Source organism: Clarias gariepinus, chromosome 12 (genome assembly GCF_024256425.1).
Source record: "Clarias gariepinus isolate MV-2021 ecotype Netherlands chromosome 12, CGAR_prim_01v2, whole genome shotgun sequence".
In the NCBI taxonomy this organism is placed as follows: domain Eukaryota; kingdom Metazoa; phylum Chordata; class Actinopteri; order Siluriformes; family Clariidae; genus Clarias; species Clarias gariepinus.
Genome location: NC_071111.1, coordinates 33,328,835 through 33,351,641, shown reverse-complemented (window position 1 = coordinate 33,351,641; position 22,807 = coordinate 33,328,835). Strand labels below are relative to the sequence as shown.

General features: G+C 43.9%; 10 non-coding genes and 2 pseudogenes across 10 annotated transcripts; all 12 read right to left on the bottom strand.

Moving 5' to 3' along the window:
* Window positions 1–830: 830 nt before the first annotated feature.
* LOC128535096 (U5 spliceosomal RNA) lies at window positions 831–944 on the bottom strand. The gene has a single exon (XR_008361827.1). It is a non-coding gene; the product is annotated as a U5 spliceosomal RNA (small nuclear RNA).
* A 531-nt stretch (window positions 945–1,475) lies between these two features.
* LOC128534879 (U2 spliceosomal RNA) lies at window positions 1,476–1,666 on the bottom strand. Its single transcript, XR_008361635.1, has one exon. It is a non-coding gene; the product is annotated as a U2 spliceosomal RNA (small nuclear RNA).
* A 143-nt stretch (window positions 1,667–1,809) lies between these two features.
* LOC128535083 (U5 spliceosomal RNA) lies at window positions 1,810–1,923 on the bottom strand. The gene has a single exon (XR_008361815.1). It is a non-coding gene; the product is annotated as a U5 spliceosomal RNA (small nuclear RNA).
* Window positions 1,924–2,454: 531 nt separating this feature from the next.
* On the bottom strand, window positions 2,455–2,645 carry LOC128534878 (U2 spliceosomal RNA). Its single transcript, XR_008361634.1, has one exon. It is a non-coding gene; the product is annotated as a U2 spliceosomal RNA (small nuclear RNA).
* A 143-nt stretch (window positions 2,646–2,788) lies between these two features.
* On the bottom strand, window positions 2,789–2,902 carry LOC128535082 (U5 spliceosomal RNA). Its single transcript, XR_008361814.1, has one exon. It is a non-coding gene; the product is annotated as a U5 spliceosomal RNA (small nuclear RNA).
* A 529-nt stretch (window positions 2,903–3,431) lies between these two features.
* On the bottom strand, window positions 3,432–3,642 carry LOC128534886 (uncharacterized; annotated as a pseudogene).
* A 5,285-nt stretch (window positions 3,643–8,927) lies between these two features.
* Window positions 8,928–9,141, bottom strand: LOC128534891 (uncharacterized; annotated as a pseudogene).
* A 147-nt stretch (window positions 9,142–9,288) lies between these two features.
* Window positions 9,289–9,402, bottom strand: LOC128535070 (U5 spliceosomal RNA). The gene has a single exon (XR_008361804.1). It is a non-coding gene; the product is annotated as a U5 spliceosomal RNA (small nuclear RNA).
* Window positions 9,403–9,932: 530 nt separating this feature from the next.
* LOC128534870 (U2 spliceosomal RNA) lies at window positions 9,933–10,123 on the bottom strand. Its single transcript, XR_008361627.1, has one exon. It is a non-coding gene; the product is annotated as a U2 spliceosomal RNA (small nuclear RNA).
* A 144-nt stretch (window positions 10,124–10,267) lies between these two features.
* Window positions 10,268–10,379, bottom strand: LOC128535072 (U5 spliceosomal RNA). Its single transcript, XR_008361806.1, has one exon. It is a non-coding gene; the product is annotated as a U5 spliceosomal RNA (small nuclear RNA).
* Window positions 10,380–10,903: 524 nt separating this feature from the next.
* LOC128534885 (U2 spliceosomal RNA) lies at window positions 10,904–11,090 on the bottom strand. The gene has a single exon (XR_008361639.1). It is a non-coding gene; the product is annotated as a U2 spliceosomal RNA (small nuclear RNA).
* A 5,517-nt stretch (window positions 11,091–16,607) lies between these two features.
* LOC128534896 (U5 spliceosomal RNA) lies at window positions 16,608–16,721 on the bottom strand. Its single transcript, XR_008361646.1, has one exon. It is a non-coding gene; the product is annotated as a U5 spliceosomal RNA (small nuclear RNA).
* Between the last annotated feature and the right edge of the window lie 6,086 nt (window positions 16,722–22,807).

The window sequence follows — 22,807 nt, the reverse complement described above, 5'->3', positions numbered from 1 at the left end:
ATGACCTAACATGTTCCTGCTGTCCTTTGCGCCTTCCTCTCTGGGTTCTTGTTCTTTGCCCACTTCGTCCACTAAGAGAAATTCAAATTCTCTCACCTCAACCCGAGTCCTCTTTGGCTCTCTTTCTTCTGGGGATCCTTCAGCGGCCCCACTTCGACGAGGGGGGACCAGGTGTTCAGCGTCGAGCTTGGCCCCTCCACCCCAGGGACACCTCCGAAATGGGATGATGACTCGTCCTCCAGAGGGTGGCTCTCCAATGGAGACGCAATCTCCCCTGTTGCTTGCAGATGTGACCTCGTGTCTGCTTGTAGCTCTCCTTCAATCTCAGACACAGTGCCATGCGCTGAGTCCTCCATGCCTTGAGTTCCTTCTCCCCAGCAGACACGGAAGTGCAGTACTTTGAAAGGAAGGCCTTTACGTCCTCATCTGGCACATAGGGGTTGTAGAGGTGGACGGTGATGGAAACCTCATCCATTGCGAAGCACGTCTTTCTCATGTTGTCTGGAGCAGCGATCGAAGAAGGCCGAGCAGTCAGAAAAGAAGACAAACGTGATATCCAGGAAGCCGGACGACGTGAAGTCCTGGAGACAGAAGATCTTGGACGGATCGATGTTGCAAAAGTCCCGAAGTACTCTGAGCACAATCCAGTCCCATCCAAAACGGCGCTTTACATCCACTGCTCCATCTGAGCGAAGCTTTACCTAAGACAAGGGTTCACACCTTGACCTCAGGATGACTTCAGGAGGGTAGGCGGTAACATTTGTTGAAAACTCAGGCCCAGAGACCAGGAAATTTCCTTTCATTTCTCACTTTAAACACAATCAAAAATCAGCTTTGCAAGAGCAAAGCCCACAAAAATAATGTAAACTCATCAACGTTCCTCTAGACGGAAATCTTTAGTAAAAGATAAAAGATTTATGCGTGATTGAAGAGAAACCTGAGATACTTTGGAGGTGGGACCAGGCCCCTGGTCCAGTGTTGCACAGGTAGAGAGCTACCTTAGGGTGAGGGGGCCTGTGAAAGAAGGTTATTGTAAAAAGGCGGAGCAGCACAAGGTCAGTAATCGGTAGTAAGAAATGAGGGCTATCCAAATTTTGCCAACAAGGGCCAGGTGAGACTTGTGTGCTGTGTCCCTAGAAACGGACGGCAGTAAAGAATGTGGAAGGTAAAGGGTTAAATGGGCAGGGCTGAGATGTAGGCAGAGTGGTGGGGTGGGCAGTGTGTGTAAAAGTAAGTAAGTAAGAAAGAAGTAAGTAAGTAAGTAAGTAAGTTTGGAATTTACTGTTTGAAAACATCCAGAATTCGTGTAATTCATCAAAATCCATCTGCTGGTATGTCATTACAAGTCTCCAAACTTACATCAATCTATGGTCAACACATGTAAGTTTTGACAAATTAAGGTGAGAGTCCCAAATAAATAAAATTTGGAAACCTTTCAATTATTGCACATACACATTTCTTTCTTTGACATTTTGTATGAGTGCACCATTCCTGGAAGTACTGCAATACCAGGTTGATGCGTGGAGCGGATGGAGCAAGTCCCTGTTCCTGCTCCCTAATCTAAAAATCCATTTAATATAAGGTCCTCGTATGGAGAACGTATCAGATATTAAAGTGATAAGAACAGATACTACACTTGATCTTAGCCAAAAGGCCGAGAAGCGATAACCCGTAAACTTCCCAAGACAAGGGTTCACACCTTGACCTCGGAATGACTTCAGGAGGGTAGGCAGTAACATCTGTTGGAAGCACCGGCCCAGAGACCAGGAAATTTCCTTTCATTTCTCACTTTAAACACAATCAAAAATCAGCTTTGCAAGAGCAAAGCCCACAAAAATAAGGTAAACTCATCAACATTCCTCTCCACGGAAATCTTTAGTAAAAGGCGAAAGATTTATGCGTGATTAAAGAGAAACCTGAGATACTTTGGAGGTGGGACCAGGCCCCTGGTCCAGTGTTGCACAGGTAGAGAACTACCTTAGGGTGAGGGGGCCTGTGAAAGAAGGTTATTGTAAATAGGCGGAGCAGCACAAGGTCAGTAATCGGTAGTAAGAAATGAGGGCTATCCAAATTTTGCCAACAAGGGCCAGGTGAGACTTGTGTGCTGTGTCCCTAGAAACGGACGGCAGTAAAGAATGTGGAAGGTAAAGGGTTAAATGGGCAGGGCTGAGATGTAGGCAGAGTGGTGGGGTGGGCAGTGTGTGTAAAAGTAAGTAAGTAAGAAAGAAGTAAGTAAGTAAGTAAGTAAGTTTGGAATTTACTGTTTGAAAACATCCAGAATTCGTGTAATTCATCAAAATCCATCTGCTGGTATGTCATTACAAGTCTCCAAACTTACATCAATCTATGGTCAACACATGTAAGTTTTGACAAATTAAGGTGAGAGTCCCAAATAAATAAAATTTGGAAACCTTTCAATTATTGCACATACACATTTCTTTCTTTGACATTTTGTATGAGTGCACCATTCCTGGAAGTACTGCAATACCAGGTTGATGCGTGGAGCGGATGGAGCAAGTCCCTGTTCCTGCTCCCTAATCTAAAAATCCATTTAATATAAGGTCCTCGTATGGAGAACGTATCAGATATTAAAGTGATAAGAACAGATACTACACTTGATCTTAGCCAAAAGGCCGAGAAGCGATAACCCGTAAACTTCCCAAGACAAGGGTTCACACCTTGACCTCGGAATGACTTCAGGAGGGTAGGCAGTAACATCTGTTGGAAGCACCGGCCCAGAGACCAGGAAATTTCCTTTCATTTCTCACTTTAAACACAATCAAAAATCAGCTTTGCAAGAGCAAAGCCCACAAAAATAAGGTAAACTCATCAACATTCCTCTCCACGGAAATCTTTAGTAAAAGGCGAAAGATTTATGCGTGATTAAAGAGAAACCTGAGATACTTTGGAGGTGGGACCAGGCCCCTGGTCCAGTGTTGCACAGGTAGAGAACTACCTTAGGGTGAGGGGGCCTGTGAAAGAAGGTTATTGTAAATAGGCGGAGCAGCACAAGGTCAGTAATCGGTAGTAAGAAATGAGGGCTATCCAAATTTTGTCAACAAGGGCCAGGTAAGACTTGTGTGCTGTGTCCCTAGAAACGGAAGGCAGTAAAAAGAGTGTGGGAGGTAAAGGGTTAAATGGGCAGGGCTGAGATGCAGGCGGAGTGGTGGGCAGTGTGTGTGTGTAAAAGTAAGTAAGTAAAAGTAAGTAAAAGTAAGTAAGTAAGTTTGGAATTTACTGTTTGAAAACATCCAGAATTCATGTAATTCATCAAAATCCATCTGCTGGTATGTCACGACAAGTCTCCAAATTTACATCAATCTATGGTCAACACATGTAAATTTTGACAAATTAAGGTGAGAGTCCCAAATACATAAAACTTGGAAATCTTTCAATTACTGCGCAGACACATTTCTTTCTTTGACATTTTGTATGAGTGCACCATTCCTGGAAGTACTGCAATACCAGGTTGATGCGTGGAGCGGATGGAGCAAGCCCCTGTTCCTGCTCCCTAATCTAAAAATCCATTTAATATAAGGTCCTCGTATGGAGGACGTATCAGATATTAAACTGATAAGAACTGATTTTTTTATTTTTTATTTTTTTTTTTATTAAACACAAATTTGCCATTACAAAATATATGCCCATGCTTATAAGTTTGACATGTGTTTGCCTGGATGACAGACTGGTACATACATAATTTCCTCATTAAAATAAATAAATAAATAAATAAATTAGTGAACATAAAATAAAATAAATAACAATAAAACATCATCCCAAGGTCATACAGTACACCATAACCCAGGGTCCAATTTAATTTTATAGAATTAACATTACAGTAACATATATTCTTAAAGTGAAATGATCATAACACAATTTTTTTCTTCCTTTTTTCCCCACCATCCCAATACCTCATACCCTCTGAGGCCACCATGGATGTCCCGCAACTGTGACCCCCGAAAACCCCCCACCTTCCCCACCCCCTATTCCTGCCCTTACAAAACCTTGCCCTCTATCGTCTCCCTGTTTTAACTTGTTTAACCTGACCCTGAAGGCATGGAGCAGATTCTTCTGTAAAATTTGTGGGGACTGGCTCCGGATACATTCACACCTCATGCCCCACACAACACACTTCGCCACTGAAACCACTTGCCACAAAGATTTCACTCTCTCCGGTTCAATGAGCCTCAGCCCGCTGCCATACAGCACTAGGTCACGGCTTAATGCCACTCCACCTTCCGCAGTCCACCACTCTGAAATGCGTCTCCAGAAGTGGGCCGCGACAGGACATGACCATAAAGCGTGCTGCACTGTTTCCTCGCCCCCACACCCTACCGGACACAGAGGTGTATGGCTTGAGCCATGCCGGTACATACGCTCTCTTACCGGTAGGCGTCCCAAGGCTCCCAACCAATGTAGGTCCTTGCTAGCTTCATCCAGCCAGATAGGCTGTAGCGCTGGCCACTCTGTCTGCCACTCTTGAAACGGGGTCGCCAGACTGTGCTGCGCAGCGGTCCCTCCAAGATTCGTATAGTTTCCGGTGGTCTAAAACAAGACTGTCTGCCAGGCAGCATGACTGGTCTCTTAGAAATTCTGCGGCCTTCTGGTAATGCCATGGGCGGTCTAGTGACCATGGCAATGTTCCACTCCAAGGAATCACAGTCCTCAGAGAGAAACCTAGCCAGAATCTTGCTAGCAATGATGAAGCGTGTCCCTCTCCTTCCCTGACCAACCTTGCCAAGAAGGCTACATACATCGCCATAGCCTTGAGAGGGGCACAAGCCACCCCTCTTCCGCCTCTCTTGCGCTCCATATACATTCTGACGCGAGCAACCTTCTCGGTTCTCCCACCCCAAATGAAAGTAAAGATGACTCGCTCAAGGCGCCGTCCAGTCATGAATGGGATGGGAAAGACATAGGCCAGGTGGTTAAGACTTGCCAGCAGGTCTGAGTTTACCGCCAAAACTCTCCCAGTGAGGGAAAGGTCTCTTCTTCCCCACCTCTCAGCCTTGGCTTGCACCTTTCTTAAAACCATTTCCCAATTCCTTTGTGCACTTCCTTCCCTCCAAAAAGTCACACCCAGTATCTTAAGCCCATCTTGGCACAGTGAGAAACCCCCAGGGACGGCTGTCTTCCCTGCTCACGCTCCAGCACACAGAACCGCAGACTTTTTGCGGTTGACCCGAGCCCCGGTAACCTCTGAGAAAGTTACTAAGACTCGATGAATGGCGCTGAAATCTTCCTCACGACTAAGGAAAAGCATCGCATCATCCGCGTACGCTGAAACCTTGATCCTAGCTCCCTTCCCTCCAGGGACGTGCAGCCCATGAAAGGTCTGCTCTGATCTCAGCTGCTTTAACAGCAGCTCCAGGTACAGTATGTACAGCAGAGGGGACAAAGGGGATTCTTGCTTCACCCCACCTTGCTGCTCTATTGGCTCGGAAAAGTGCCCATTTATGGCCACCTGGCTAGAAGCCCCCTTGTACAGCAGGCGCACCATTGCCATGAAACCGGGACCAAAGCCCATCCGTTCTAACACGGCAAATAGAAAGGCGTGAGACACGCGATCAAAAGCCTTCTCCTGGTCCAGGCTTAATAGCGCCAATGGTACCTGACGCTGCTCTGCCCATGCCAACGCATCTCTTACTAAAGCCAGGTTCATGGCACACATGCGCCCAGGCACTCCACATGTTTGGTCTGAATGAATGACTAGAGCCATGACCCTCCTAAGTCGCAAGCCAATCACCTTAGCCAGAATCTTATAATCGGCCGTTAGCAAGGTTATTGGCCTCCAATTGACTAAGTCGGACCTATCCCCCTTCTTATGCAGAAGGGTGATACGTCCATTCCTCATGGATGGCGGAAGGATGCCCATCTCCAGTGCTTCCCTGTAGACAGCCACCAAATCGGGTCCTACCACAGGCCAGAAAGTCCGGTACCATTCGACTGGGAGACCATCTCCACCAGGGGCCACTCCAACCCTCAGGGAGAGCATGGCTCCCTCAACCTCCTCCAACGAAATCTTTTCCTCCAGTGCTACAGCCTCCTCCTCTGGAAGCCGGTCTGCGACTGCATCCAAAAAGCCACCCATCAGATCGTCTCTTATCTCTCTTGCCTGGAACAGATTACCATAAAAGGACTTGGCCACTTTCAGCATCCTTTCAGGTGCTGCCACTACCTGTGCTCCATCCTTTAAGCCTTCAATAAAAGACCCCTTTTGGTGGCTTCTAACACTGTTAAAGAAATATTTAGTTGGCCGTTCGTCTTGCTCTAACGCCTCTTTGCCAGCTTGGATAAAATAGCTACGGGCCTCAGCCTCATAGTGCGTTCTTAGAGCCTCACTGACCTCCCTGAGACCTTCTTGGTCTTTGTTTTTCCATGCATGACACAAAACCCTTGACAATCGCAATGCTTTAGATCTCTTCCTCACGGCCATATCCCTCCCCCATTGGCGGCAGAAGACGGCAACTCTCTTTTTTTGTGTCCTCCCACCACTCTGCCCAGGTATCATACACTGTTCTCAGCTGCCTCCACCCTGTGTAGAGTTGACGGAAGACTGTGCAGAAGGAAGGGTCCCGAAGCATAGTTTGGTTTAAACGCCATGCGCCTCTACCCCTGAGACCCCCCTCCACCTGAACACCACCCATAACCAAACAATGATCGGACGCCCAAAAGGGCATCAAGAGGCATGTCTGCACCTTCGCCATGTCCGCCACGAAAAGGAGGTCCAGCCGGGATGAGTGACCCCTGGAGTTTTTCCAGGTGTGCCCTGGAGTGTCTGGCTCAAACGCCCTATACATATCCACTAGACCAGCCCCTGTCATTACCTGAGCCAGTTCACTCCCTCCTTCTCCCTCTATATCAACATTAAAATCCCCACCTATTAGTACCAATCTGTTTGTGTACAGTAAAGGTTCCAACTGGCGGAAAAACCCCTGTCGGTTCCCTACTCTACATGGTGCGTACACCCCAATAGCCCTGAATTTTATTCCCCTCCACCTCCCATCTACACATATTACCCTCCGCGGTACTACCCCTACCACATCTTCCACCTCCCATTCATGTGATCTGAATAGGATGCCCACTCCATCTCCTTTTCTCTCCCCCACACCCCACACTGAAGGCCCCACATCCCATCCCTTAGAAAACAAAATTGAGTCCCCTTCACAACATAAATGACACTCCTGTAAAAACAAAACGTCACAAGCCACTGAACGCAAACTTAAAAAAACTGCAGCCCGCTTGAGCGGCTGTCTTAGTCCCCGTACATTTAGGGTACCAACTTTAATTGTCCCCATAGTAGCAAAATTTTGAAAACAAATCAACCCAAACATATTCATGTACACTGAAAACTTTTTTTTTGTAGGAAAAAACAAACAAACAAAAAACACAGAAATAAAAAATCCAACCTAAACCTCCCCCCATCCCCAAAGCAGAGCCCAGGTAACCAAAAGCACATTTAGACATCCCCCCCACACTCTCTTCCCCACCCACCCCTCCCAATAAAAAACTAAACAAATAAAAACCTCCACCCACCCATTTAATACTCTCCTCTCACACTCCCCAAACCAACAATTTCTGCCCTTAATCAGCATCATGTATCAACATTCTCCCATTTCTTTATCCCTCTTCCCCTTCCAACAGGAGGCCTCACCTTTCGTGATAGAATCTGAGTCCACCCTTCTTCGTCCCCCATGCTGACATCCTGGGGATCCTTCTCCTCTCCAGGTCCTCCTGGGCCCAAACTTGGGCTCCTTTTACTGGCATTAATCTCATCTGCTACAAAATCTCCCTTCTCCATTGTCAGTGAATCAAAAGTTCTCCCCTGTCCTATGCAAGCTCTTTTTCGTCCTTTCTCCTCAGCTGGTGTGTCAGCAGCCCTTACTTGCTGCCCTGTGCTGCGTGCCGTTGGGTCTCCCAGCTCTTGGTCCATCTCCTCTGTCTGCAGTCTATCAGCGATGTCCATTAGTGCCCAATCTGGTTGAGCTGTAGTAACGATAGCCTCCAACTGCTCCAAGTCCTCGGCCCAACTAGTGTGAGTCCATGTGCTTGCGCTTGGGCCTACTTCATCTGCCCCCCTGTTGACTTCCGTAAGGGGTGCCGATTCCTTCCCAGACAAATGTCCTCCTGCTAGCTGTGTCTCTAAAGTCTCTGGGACCTGAGTAAGAATGTTGATTTCCGCTTGCAGGTGCTGGTGACCTTCAACTACTTTTACCTCCTCTTCTTTTAAGAGATTTGATTCTTTAGGCATAACTTTTGTTGCTGTTACAGCTGCACTATGACTCCTATCTTCCTTCTCTTGCTCGTTTAAGGTTTCAGAGATCTCAGAAAACTCCTCTGAAAACAGGCTTGCGTAGGTCGCCCTCTTTGAGGAGCAGAGCCGGTATAGATGCTCCTCGCTTCCACAAAGGCTACAGGCCTTTGGAGCCCCGCACTCAACTGCAATATGGTCATTTGCTCCGCATAACCGACACCTGCGGCCTACACAGGCCTCTTTCATGTGACCAAAAGCCCCACACCTCCGGCAGTATAGGGGTTGTCCTGGGTAATGCAGGAATCCGCGGTGGGGTCCAATTGCAAAGCTGCCTGGAGGATGGAGTAAACCTCCTGGAACTGCAGGGTCGATCTTGAGCTTTAGTAAGAACCTCCTCTTCCCGGTCCAGATCCCATAACGACCACGGATTCTTTCGCCGGCCGAGACTGAAGTACAATACCTTCCCAAAAACGCCTTGACGTCATCATCCGATACATATGGGTTGTATAGATGAACTGTGACTGGAACCTCATCCATTGCAAACAGTGGCACAAAGCGAAAACCCTGAAGCACCTCCTCTGATGATAGTCTGGAACATTTGTCAAAAAAGGCTGAACAATCAGGCAAAGAAGCAAAAGTCACGTCCAGAAACCCAGAAGTTGAGAAATCCTGTAAGCAAAAAATCTTCGAGGCAGTAATGCCACAAAAGTCCCGTAGAATCCGAAGAACAAGCCAATCCCATCCAAAACGTTTCTTGATCTCTGTTGCTGCATCTGAACGGAGCTCTACACGAACAGAATGTCGAAGCCGCACCACACAGGCCGGCCGGTTGCATGGCCTAAGATTAGTTACTACACTTGATCTTAGCCAAAAGGCCGAGAAGCGATAACCCTTGGGTAAACTTCCCAAGACAAGGGTTCACACCTTGACCTCGGAATGACTTCAGGAGGGTAGGTGGTAACATCTGTTGGAAGCTCAAGCCCAGAGACCAGGAAATTTCCTTTCATTTCTCACTTTAAACACAATCAAAAATCAGCTTTGCAAGAGCAAAGCCCACAAAAATAAGGTAAACTCATCAACATTCCTCTCCACGGAAATCTTTAGTAAAAGGCGAAAGATTTATACGTGATTGAAGAGAAACCTGAGATACTTTGGAGGTGGGACCAGGCCCCTGATCCAGTGATGCACAGGTACAGAGCTACCTTAGGGTGAGGGGGCCTGTGAAAGAAGGTTATTGTAAATAGGCGGAGCAGCACAAGGTCAGTAATCGGCAGTAAGAAATGAGGGCTATCCAAATTTTGCCAACAAGGACCAGATGAGACTTGTGTGCTGTGTCCCTAGAAATGGAAGGCAGTAAAAAAGAGTTTGGGACGGAAAGGGTTAAATGGGCAGGGCCGAGATGCAGGCGGAGTGGGCAGTGTGTGTGTGTGTGTAAAAGTAAGTAAGTAAGTAAAGTAAGTAAGTAAAGTAAAGTTGGCATTTCCTGTTTAAAAAACATCCATAATTCGTGTAATTCATCAAAATCCATCTGCTGGTATGTCACAACAAGTCTCCAAATTTACATCAATCTATGGTCAACACATGTAAATTTTGACAAATTAAGGTGAGAGTCCCAAATACATAAAACTTGGAAACCTTTCAATTACTGCGCATACACATTTCTTTCTTTGACATTTTGTATGAGTGCACCATTCTTGGAAGTACTGCAATACCAGGTTGATGCGTGGAGCGGATGGAGCAAGCCCCTGTTCCTGCTCCCTAATCTAAAAATCCATTTAATATAAGGTCCTCGTATGGAGGACGTATCAGATATTAAACTGATAAGAACAGATACTACACTTGATCTTAGCCAAAAAGCCGAGAAGCGATAACCTGTAAACTTCCCAAGACAAGGGTTCACACCTTGACCTCGGGATGACTTCAGGAGGGTAGGTGGTAACATCTGTTGGAAGCTCAGGCCCAGAGACCAGGAAATTTCCTTTCATTTCTCACTTTAAACACAATCAAAAATCAGCTTTGCAAGAGCAAAGCCCACAAAATAAGGTAAACTCATCAACGTTCCTCTCCACGGAAATCTTTAGTAAAAGGCGAAAGATTTATGCGTGATTGAAGAGAAACCTGAGATACTTTGGAGGTGGGACCAGGTCCCTGGTCCAGTGTTGCACAGGTAGAGAGCTACCTTAGGGTGAGGGGGCCTGTGAAAGTAGGTTATTGTAAATAGGCGGAGCAGCACAAGGTCAGTAATCGGCAGTAAGAAATGAGGGCTATCCAAATTTTGCCAACAAGGACCAGGTGAGACTTGTGTGCTGTGTCCCTAGAAATGGAAGGCAGTAAAAAAGAGTGTGGGACGGAAAGGGTTAAATGGGCAGGGCCGAGATGCAGGCGGAGTGGGCAGTGTGTGTAAAAGTAAGTAAGTAAGTGAGTGAGTAAGTAAGTAAAGTAAAGTTGGCATTTCCTGTTTGAAAACATCCATAATTCGTGTAATTCATCAAAATCCATCTGGTGGTATGTCACAACAAGTCTCCAAATTTACATCAATCTATGGGCAACACATGTAAATTTTGACAAATTAAGGTGAGAGTCCCAAATACATAAAACTTGAAAACCTTTCAATTACTGCGCATACACATTTCTTTCTTTGACATTTTGTACGAGTGCACCATTCCTGGAAGTACTGCAATACCAGGTTGATGCGTGGAGCGGATGGAGCAAGCCCCTGTTCCTGCTCCCTAATCTAAAAATCCATTTAATATAAGGTCCTCGTATGGAGGACGTATCAGATATTGAACTGATAAGAACAGATTTTTTTTTTATTTTAGAAAAAACACATCAACACCTCCTACCATTGCAATTATTGTGACAAACTGAATGAGCAAAACGAAATTACCTGCAAATGAAACCAAATTACAAACCAAAGTTCCCCTAATGGGTTTTCACTCCTTTACCAAAACATTTCTTACACTTCCTGGAATTATGCACTCTTCTTCCCCCCTTCCCCCCCCCCCACACAAATATCGTACAGATACAGCTACACAGATTTTCAGGACAAGTTATTCCTCCAAACCTATAACTTTAGAAATAGAAATTAATTATCATTAACAAAGAAAATCATATCAAATCTTTGTAAATTTAGATTATACATAACATAGAAATAAAATTCTGACCGTCACCCCCCCCCCAAAAAAAATAAAATAAAAAATTCTTATCATTGCAAACATTCTAATAAAACAACCCAACCAAAACCAAGTGACATACTAAGGAAAACCTCTCAAAACCAAAGGTTCTCCTAATGGGTTTCAAATAAAGAAATTATGCCCCACTTTCCCTTTTTTTTTTGGCTGCAACTTGTACCTTGTTTCCTAATCTTTCTTATCTTTATAGATGGGGAAATAAACCCCCTAACACCAGTACAAAACCATTTACCCTATCCCCTTCTTCAGTGCTCCTGGGTGGGATTCTCCCTGACTTCCTTTTGTTTGTTGGGTTTTCCTTTTCTCCTCCACGACTCTCATGTGACTTAAGAAGATTAGAAAAACAGACCCCGGTTCTTGTTTTGGTTTTTGCGCTCGCAAACACTTTCCTCTCCAACCCAATAAATACTCTCGTATTTTCTTGGTTCCAGTGCCTTCAAACCATCTCCGAACTGCACCATCCCCTCATTCCAGGGAACCCTATGGTTCTCTCCTATTCACTTTTTAACCAATTCCCAACATGATCTAGCACATGGGCAAAACCAGAAGACATGGGCCACTGTCTCTTCCAAGCCACATCCTACCGGGCATAAGGGGTTTCTTGTGCTCCCAAAACGATAGAGGCGTTCTCTTACTGGGAGACGCCCTAAAGCAGCTAGCCAATTTAGGTCTTTTGCCTCACTTTCCAAATAGGCCGGCTGAAGAGAGTTCCATTCCACATCTCGGCCCACAATTTGACGTGCCAGCGGAGCTCCTTGGTTTTCCCTTAAAAGTTTGTAAAGAAGCCTGTGCCGTAGTACCTTCCCTCCTTCCATGCATTCAGGAATTGAACGTAAAAACTGTGCTATGCGTTCGTGATGCCATGGCCTAACTAATGAGCACGGGCTTGACAGATCTAATGGGGCCAAGCTCCTCAAAGGAAGCCCGAGCCAATATTTGGCAAAGGCTGAGGCTGGGTGGCTAGACGGGTGAACGACAAGCTGTGCATGAAACGCCACTAATATGGCCATGGTCTTTTGGGGCAGATGTGGTACCCCTCTTCCCCCGTTCCCAATCGATTGGTACATTAAGGCTCTTTGAACCGGCTCCACTCTCCCTCCCCAGATAAAACCGAAGATTAGTCTTTCCAGTTTAAGATTCCCTGCTAAGGGAATTGGGAACACACGGGCCAAATGCGTCAACCTGGACAGCACATCTGTCTTAACAACCAAAATTCGGTTAGTAATTGACAAGTTTCTTGACCCCCAAAGACTTAGGCGTTGCTGTACTTTTTTCAACATGCTAACCCAGTTTCTCGCCCCACTAGCCGCATGAAAGAATTGGATCCCCAGTATCCGAATTCCATCCTTACATGTTGGGTAACCACCCCAGCCGGTTGACCGTCCTACCCACGAACCACCCACCATAACTGCTGACTTGGAGGTATTTACAGCTGCTCCAGCTGCCCGACAGTAAGAAATTAAGTGAGCCCTCACTCTCTCTTCATCTCCTTCATCAGTCAAAAACAGATTTAGGTCATCCGCGTACAAGGAGACGAGGGCTTTTCTCCCTTTCCCCCCTGGCACATGAAATCCTTTCAGTCCTCGATCAGCTCGCAGACTAGCAGCTAGCGGTTCAATCGTCAACACGTACAGCAGTGGAGAGAGAGGGCAACCCTGCCTCACTCCTCCCGCCTGCTGCACTGGCCTGGACAGGAAGCCATTGACGCAGACTCTGCTGACCGCTTTCTCATAGAGTAGCTTTACCAACCCTACAAAAAGAGGCCCAAAGTTCAGCCTCTCTAAAACGGAAAAGAGAAAGTTATGACTTGTCCGGTCGAAGGCTTTCTCCTGGTCTAAGCTTAGCAAGGCTACAGGGACCTTTTGTTCTTCAGCCTTGCTAAGCACATCCCTAATGAGACACAAGTTGAGAGCACAAGTCCGACCTTGTACCCCACAAGTCTGATCTGGGTGGACCACTGAGGCCATTACCCCCCCCAACCTCAGCGTGATGGCCTTCGCTAAAATTTTGTAGTCCGCGTTTAGCAAAGTTATCGGGCGCCAGTTTGACAGGTCAGACCGTTCCCCTTTATTATAAAGCAGGGTGATGCAGCCCATCCGCATAGAAGGGGTAAGAAGCCCTTGACCTATACACTCCTGGAAAACGGCCAGCAGATTTGGTCCTATAAGATCCCAGAAAGCTACATAGAACTCCTGGGGTAGCCCATCCAATCCGGGTGCAGAACCTCGTTTCAGAGAGTGCAAAGCCTTCTCCAGTTCTCTCGAGGACAACCCACATTCTAGAGCTTTGCGTTCCTCATTTGAAAGTTTGTTTTTGAGGCAGTCCAGCAAGCGAGTCTTGTCCTTTCCCTCCTGGCCTCTTTGCCTAAAGAGGCCTTCATAAAATTTGGATGCCACTTCCAAAATTTCTGTCATGGAGTTTATATTCTTCCCCTCATGCTGCACCACCTCTATCCCAGACTTTCTCTGTCTAGTTCGAACTGCCTCGAAGAAAAACCTGGATGGGCGCTCCCCCTCCAAGCCCTTTCGAGCCCCAGCCAGTATTGCAAAAGCTTTAGCACGTCTCTCAAAAAAACACCTAATTTGTTCTTTGAGTGTTTCAAAGCTCTCCCAATCCGATGACTCCCCGGAGGCCAACTTTACTCCCAAGATCTGTAGTTTATCTGAGGCAGCTTGGATTTCCTGTCGCTCATTCTGAGCCTTTCTTTTGGACCATTCTCCACAAAAAACTGCTGTGCGGGCTTTTACCCCTTCCCACCAACTTCCCCAGGAAGGCCACCCCTGTCTTAGAGCTTGCCAGCTCTTCCAAATTACCCGATATGCTGCCTGGAAATCCTCATCCTCCAACAGGCTGGTGTTAAAACGCCAGTAGTTTGGACCCCTACTTTCTACTTTTATCACCACTGTGATCCCAACTACGTTATGGTCTGAGGCCCAAGTTGGAAAATTTGTATAGTTCCTAGCCTCGTGTCCCTTGGGAAAAAAACAAATAGTCTAGCCTTGATTTGTCTCCCCGTGAATTACTCCAGGTAAATCCCCCCCAACCTGGTCCTGCGAGTTCACCCGCATCTTTTAGCTGGACCGTACTGCAGAGGAATCTTATCTCTGCACTACCTCCTCCTGTTTCTTTCTTGTCAAGGGACACATTGAAGTCCCCACCCAGGAGCACCAATCTATTTGTAAAACAGACAGGCTCGAGTTTTGTGAAGAACCCCCCCTTTCTATCCCCTGTGCAGGGTGCGTAGACATTGATTAGTCTAAGAGGGACTCCCCGAAAATTTCAATCCACACACAAAACGCGTCCTGGCACTATGCTCAGCGTAGCCATGATTTCACAATCCCACCCCCTAAATAAAATCCCTACTCCATCTGCTTTAGCATTCCCCACCCCCCAAACTGAAATCCCCCCCTTCCAGTCCTCTTGGAAAATCTCCACATCCACTTTATCTTTCAAATGACATTCCTGTAAAAATAATACATCAAAAGAAACAAACTCAAGTGACAGGAAAAATGCTCTTCGTTTTGGGGGGCTTTTTAGACCCCTTACATTAAGTGTACAAAAATTAACTAACATTTATCTAGTTCGCCTCCCCTTATAAAGGGGAGACCCCACTCATTCTCTTCCCTCTTCCCATCCCCATAGTCTTTTTAAGCCTATCCTCCACCCACCCCGGAAACGGAGGGACTGGGGATAAGGCCGCCAACACACGGGGTTCCCTGTCATCCATATCATCAAGCTCTTGCAATAATTCAAATCTGTTACTCACTTGGCACCGAGTCCTTCTTTGTGATTCCTCCTCTACATCCTCCTTTGGTAAGGGTCGCTTTCCAGTAACAATAGCCCACTCTGGGACCATTTCTGCATCACCTGGAAGGCTGCTCGCCCAGTCGGCTTGAGCCTCCATGTTTGCGATGTCCATAACCTGCACTTCCTCTACACTGGGATTAATTTTTGCTAGTAGATTTCCCTCTGGTATCTCGACTAAGGCTTGAAGCAATCCTTCTGATTCTCCAACGGCCTTCTCTTTGATGTTTCCCGGCATTTCATGTACAGACGGTTCTCCTTCTCTCTCCATGTTGTGTCCTTTGTCTTGGTCTTGTATTTCTGCACCACATCCTGAACCTGGGTCTGCAGGGCTGTCTATGGTCAAAGCTCCTTCACTCTTACTTGGTTCCACTTTGGAGCTTAACTCTTCCTCGCCCGTAGGGCCCTTCACCGAAAACAAGTCAGCAAAGGTTCTTTTTCTCAGTCCACAGTCCCTATAAAGGTGGTTTCCCCCACCACAAAGACTGCACTTCTTAGGGACATCGCATTTTGCCGCTACATGATCTTGGGACCCGCATAATCGGCACTTCTTACTGTTACAAGTGGACTTTGTGTGTCCTATTGTTCCACATTTTCTACAGGTTACCGGCTGCCCAGGATAATACAGGAACCCCCTATGGGGTCCAATAGCAAAGGAGGCTGAAGGCTGCAGGCTGCATTACCCCACCAGGTGCAGAAGGATCTGGACGAAAACGCACTTGATATCTCCGCCTCCCAGTCTAGATTCCGTATGTGTTCAAAAGTTATTGTCCACCCTCAACTTTCAAACAAAATCTATGTAGAAAGCAGTTAATGTCTTCCTCTTCAACAAATGGATTATACATGTGCATGGTGACAGATACCTCTTCCCAGATGTAAAGAGCTCTTAACAGTAGCCCCTCCAGTGCTGGATGCTCCTGGTTCTTCTCCCATGCAGACATGAACGCCAAGCAGGCAGCCATTTCTTCAAAAGTAACATCCATAAATCCAATATGAGCAAAATCCTGTAGACAGAGAATGGAAGAAGCTGGTCTAGCCAGCACACCTTGCAAAATTTCCTTAACAAAATGTCCGACACGAAATCTGGTCCTGATGAGTTGACTCGCATTTTTCTTTAACTCAATCCTTACAGAGTTTCTTAGCCGCGTCACACGGACTGGCCCGGCAACATCCACTTCTGACATCTTGATCTTAGCCAAAAGGCCGAGAAGCAATAACCCGTAAACCCCCCAAGACAAGGGTTCACACTTTGACCTCGGGATGACTTCAGGAGGGTAGGTGGTAACATCTGTTGGAAGCTCAGGCCCAGAGACCAGGAAATTTCCTTTCATTTCTCACTTTAAACACGATCAAAAATCAGCTTTGCAAGAGCAAAGCCCACAAAAATAAGGTAAACTCATCAACGTTCCTCTCCACGGAAATCTTTAGTAAAAGGCGAAAGATTTATGCGTGATTGAAGAGAAACCTGAGATGCTTTGAAGGTGGGACCAGGCCCCTGGTCCAGTTTTGCACAGGTAGAGAGCTACCTTAGGGTGAGGGGGCCTGTGAAAGAAGGTTATTGTGAATAGGCGAAGCAGCACAAGGTCAGTAATCGGCAGTAAGAAATGAGGGCTATCCAAAATTTGCAAACAAGGGCCAGGTGAGACTTGTGTGCTGTGTCCCTAGAAATGAAAGGCAGTAAAAAGAGTGTGGGAGGTAAAGGGTTACATGGGCAGGGCTGAGATGTAGGCGGAGTGGTGGGGTGGGCAGTATGTAATTCAGGAATTACAGCCATTTTCTTACACACACCGACATTTTGTAAGAGGCTTATCAATAATGGAACAAATAGCTGACAAGCACTTTTATGGCCAGGTGTGACCTGTTCCTTTGTTACTCCATTACTTACCAAGCATATAAAAGCATTTGGTAGCTTTTAACTCAAGCCCTCCAAATGAGGCCCAAAGAGATGTCTACGTAAGTGAAGGTGGCCATTATTAGTATAAAAATAAATAAATAAATAAACTCATGCAAGTGGCCAATATAACAGTTTGGACCGAAATTGGCAGAAGTGTTATGGCATAAGCTTGTATTGCTGCCAGTGGAACCAGGTCACTGATGTTTATTGATGACTGTTGATAAAAGTAGCATGAAGAATTCTGAAGTGTATTGCTATATTTCCTGCTCAAATTAAGAAAAAGTGTTGCTGATATGAAGCCACTCCATATTGCATTTGGATAATGATACAAAACATGCTGTAAAAAATATACAAGGCAAAGGAATGGGATCTTCTTCACTGGCTAAGTCAGTCACCTGCTCTAAACCCAATAGAGCAATATTTTTACTTACTGAAGACAAGATTAAAGGCAGAAAGCCTGGCAAACAATTACCAACTGCAGCTTCAGTAAAGGCCTGCATCTAGAGCAAGGAAACTCGCGGAGACATTTGGTCATGTCTATGGGTTCCAAACTTTAGGCAATAACTAATCGCAAAGCATTTTCATGCAAGTTTTAAATGTGATTTTTATGTTTCTAATTATGTTGGGTTATTTCCCCCTCCTCCCAGATGGGTACTTGTAAACAAGTTAATTGCTGTAATTCTAGAATGATCAATGCCATACTTTTGAGAAACCCCTTGAATTAAAGCTGAAATTCTTGACACATCTTGAGTGTTTCATGTCAACATTCAGTGTGGTTATGTACAAAAGGCAACTGCAAAAATATAATAAAATGAAAATAATAATAAAATAAAAATAATTATCATGCCAAAATAGTAGACCTGACCGTATAACATTTAAATTAAAGGCTGGGATGGAACATGGGCTGGGTGAATAAAACATATTTTGGGCCAATTTAACCTCTTTAATCACATATGTAGAGCATGTAAAGTCTTCTTCATTAAACTTCAATAAGCTTTCACTCTTAGTTTTAGTAATTCACTATAACAGTTGTCTTTATAAACTTTAGCAGAATTTAACTGTTATTCTAAAAGTGTTTAGTGTTTAGTGTTTAGCCCCTCATGTGTGTTACAGTACACACCCTGTGAACATCAGTACATCAGCCATGACATAAAATCACATGTCTAATATTATCAGTTCCCCCTTGTGCCACCAAAATAGCTCTGACCCATGAAGGCCTGGACTCCACTAGACCTTTGTAGGTGTGTGCGGTATCTGGTGCCAAGGCATCAGTTGCGGATCCTGTAAGTCCTGTAAGTTGTGAGGTGAAGCCTCCATGGACCGGACTTGTTTTTCCAGCACTTCCAACAGAATTTGGAGGCTGTGTCAACATCTTAAACTCCTTATGTTCCTCAAACCATTCCTGAACAATGTGTGCAGTGTGTATTATGCTCCTGAAAGAAGCCACTGCCATTAGGTAACACCATTTCTAGGTGTTCTCTACGTGTAACTTGACCTGCAGCCATGTTTAGGTAGGTTGTACATGTCAAATAGCATCCACATGGATGAAAGGACTGCCCAGAGAACTGACGATTCACTTTTTGCCTAATATACCTCCCCTATTTATAGGTACCACAGTAACAAGACAATCGATATTTACCTGTGAGTGCTTTTTCATATTTTGGCTGATTAGTTTATGCATCAGTGATGAAAAGTAACTTTTCACATTTTGACATATTTATACAAGTTATTTTAATTCTGCTTTGTACTTTTACTCCGTAACAATTAAGAGAGATAAATTGTACTTTTCACTGTCATATTTAAAGTAGTTATGTACTATTACAGCTTATGAGAGGATTAATTATGACCAGGAGCAGTGAGGGGGTGTTATTGAGGAAAGAATATACAGTATACTCTATATTAGTTCAAATGTTTGGAGTAATGAAATGTGAAAATGCCCAAAATCTTTGTGTCAGTCACAATCCGAAATATTTATGAGCATTCAACTTTCCACTGTGTGTGGGCAGTGTAGTCACCTTACCTATGAACTCAGGCACTTTATATAAGATACGTTATACAATTGAATTCACACAAATGCCACTTCACATGATTATGTATTACTACTGTGTAATAGAGTTTTTTGTGTAGCTTAGTCTACAGTTTATAGCAAGGCTGTTCAAATGCAGTGCAATCAAATGCCTTCTCGTCCAACATCAGTGTCTGACCTCACAAATGCACTTCTAGACGAATGGTCTTCCCAGAAGAGTTGAAGCTGTTATAACTGTAAACAGCCAACCTCATATTAAACTCTATGGATTAGGAATTGGATGTTACTAAAGTTCACTTGCATGTAAAGGCAGGTGAGCCAATACTTTTGGCAATATAGTGTATTTTAATAGCTAGGTTCAGTGAGTGTTGAGTGTTGAAGGTCAATTAAAAACTCCGGTGAAGATTATCCCTAAGAACTAGATTTAAACCCCTCTGGCTTATAGAATAGTTTATTGTGTAGTTGACTGTCTATCGTCTTCTCCTCATGTCTGTCTGGATTTAAATCTATATGCTGATGTATTTACAGTACTTTTAAAAACATAAGTCAGAGTGATGGTGAAAGTGGTGCATTACTAAAGGGGCAAATTTAAATCTTAAATAAGTATGAGTACTCATTTTATACTGTTCCATGAGTGTGAGCACTTTTACCTTTTGTACATTAAGTGTATTTTGGTGCCAATACTTTGTTTTGTTAAAGTAAAAACTGAATGCAGGGTATTTACTTATTTTTATTAGTATTTATACACTAATATTAATGTTGTTTACTTAAGCAAGGCAGTAGTAATAGTAGTGCGTTTGCAGTTATTCATTAAATGTTAATAATCTTTAATTTTGTACATTTGAACCTGGTTAAACAGGCCTGTAGTTAGGGAGTGAGAAGTTGAGAATATTGCTGTGCACTGGCCTCAATTTAACCTTAATTGGTTGGCCTCAGGGGGCGGAGCTAAGCTCCCTGCACCTGCGCTGCTACTCTCGTGCTCTGCCCTTCCCCCACATTCAATTAAGCAGCGCGTGCAGAGCGGAACATGGCGCTGGAGAGATTTAAAAGGAGACTTGGACTCTTGAGACTTCACCACAGTACATGTGAGAGGCGCTTCTCACAAACTTCATCCATGCAGGTAAGTTTTATTATTTTTAAAAATATATATTATTTATTAGATAGATTTTTGCTTTATATGTCAGTGCTGGGCAGAGTTATTTTTAGGGGGAAAAAATTAAAATTTATATTCATTCAGAAGTCAGTATAGTAAAGTTTAAACTAGCAGTTGTCCAGTAATAAATGCCAATGTTCCCTGTATAATAGTAACTTTAAACCTTTTTTTAATCTAATACTGTTTTACTGAGTCTCGTGCAACAGTGCCTGAGTGACGGATAAAGTGTACTAGAGTAAAGTGTACTAGAGTAAAGTGTACTACAGTAAAGTGTCCTCCTGCCTGCAGTAACACTGAAACATACTGGAATGAGGTTTCTGTCACCCATGGTGGCCTTAATGGCTATACAAGAAATGTTGCTTCACATTGTTTCTTTATGTGGATTTTATGTTTGTATTTATTTTTCTTATGTAATTTGTCCTAACTTCTTTGACTGTGAATAATTAGTAGCTTTGACAGGTAAACTTGACCTTACACCTTTAGCATATTATTTTCATTTCATATCAGGAGTCTTCAGCTGCAGTCCTGAAGGCCCTGTTGTCCAACACAGCTATTTCAACTAATCTTCTGAATTATCTGTAAAAATGTCTAGACACAATTAAAAAATGCTAACTGCTAAAAAGAAAAAAAGAACAGAACAGATTCTGAGGAGAGCAGAGAGGCGTACGAGTGTGTCGGTGTGGGGTTTTACATAGTACCTTTTTTATTCTGACAGTGTCGTTGAGGGGATCCTGCACAGCTCCCCTAATTTAAATAGATAGATAGATAGATAGATAGATAGATAGATACTTTATTAATCCCAAAGGAAGGCCAAATCATTTAAACATAAAATATGTTTAAAACATTTTGAAATGCCCTATAACATGTGAACTGTCTAAATTTTGTAAATAAGTACTAAAATATGATTTCTGGTTATACTGTAGGACGTGATTTTTTTTTTTGCATTTGATTTTTAACATTTGAAATGATAACATTTTAAATCTTTTGCTTGATGTTAGGTCCAGGACACAAAGGTTGATAGCACAGCACAGGTATGTGCATTTATCACATCTTTACCCTACCCTGTCAAGACTATTGTTGGAAATTTGAAATTTGTTTAAATTTGACCTAGTGCCAACACAGTTTTGCGTCTCTTGTTCAAGTCCCCATTTATTCTGCTTGAGACCCGCTTTGTTTTTACCTTTTTAAACACACTGAATATACTGAATTTCAAATGGATTTTTAAAACATTAGTGTTCTAAAAATGCATTTGAACTTCAGTATATTAAGTGTGTTTAAACAGTCATTATATAGTCATTATGTCGCCCTCGGCTTGCTCACCAGGGAACAAACTGACCATTTTGATTTATACAAATTCACATTTCATACAAACTTAAATAATTCTTTTGATTGTGTAAAGCTGCTTTGCGGCAATGAAAATTGCTAAAAGTGCTATACAAATAAAATTGAATTGAATTGAATTATATAGTCATGTGTAATGTTAATACCTGCTCCTTTACTTCTGTGTTCTTTGTGTTAGAACATCATAAAATCAACTGATGATAGTGGATTTCTGTATTACGCAAATACAACCTCAGATGGACATGTGACTTTTTACCATGCCATTATTTATTTTACAGAACATAATAGATAGATAGATGGATACTTTATTAATCCCCAAGGGAGGAAAAGTTAAAAACATGTGGGCAATACTAAGTACCCCCTTAGTGCTTTCACAGGATTTAGGAGCTTAAGAGCTTTTGATTAATTAAAACACCACAGCAGAACAACTAAGGTTTACAAAACTACATCTGAAGAAACCACAAGGCTTCTGGAACAGTGTCCCATAGACAGATAAGACCAAAGTGGAGTTGTTTGGCCTAATGCCCAGTTCCATTGTTTGGCGAAAACTGAACAGCATTTTAGCAGAGACAGGTCATATCTACTATCAAGCACATTGGTGGAGGGGTGATGATTTGGGCAGCCACAGGAGACCTTACAGTGATTGAGTCGACCATGAACTCGTCTGTATAACAGAGTATTCTAGAGCCAAATGTGAGGCTATTTGTCTGACACTTAAATTTTGTTCAAAATTGGGTTATGCAAGAGGACATTGATCTGAGGCACACCAGTAAATCTACGTCCGAATGGCTGAAAATGAGAAGAGTCAAGGTTTTGGAATGACCTTGTAAAAGTCCAGACTTCAACCCAGCTGAAATGCTGTAGCAGGACCTTAAGAGAGCTGTGTGTAAGTAATTGCTCAAAAACCTCAATGAACTAAAGCATGGACCAAAACAATGTGAGAGACTGATAGCCACACGGAAAACCATTACGTTAATTTACTGCTGCTAAAGGAGGGTCTACAAGCTACTGAATCAGTGGGGTACTTGGCATAACCCAGTTCTTTTTACTTTTGGCTTAATTTTTGTTAAATAAATAATGGCATAGTAAAGGGTACTTAATTTTACACATGACTGTAGCACTGTAGAAGTGAGCTACAAATTGA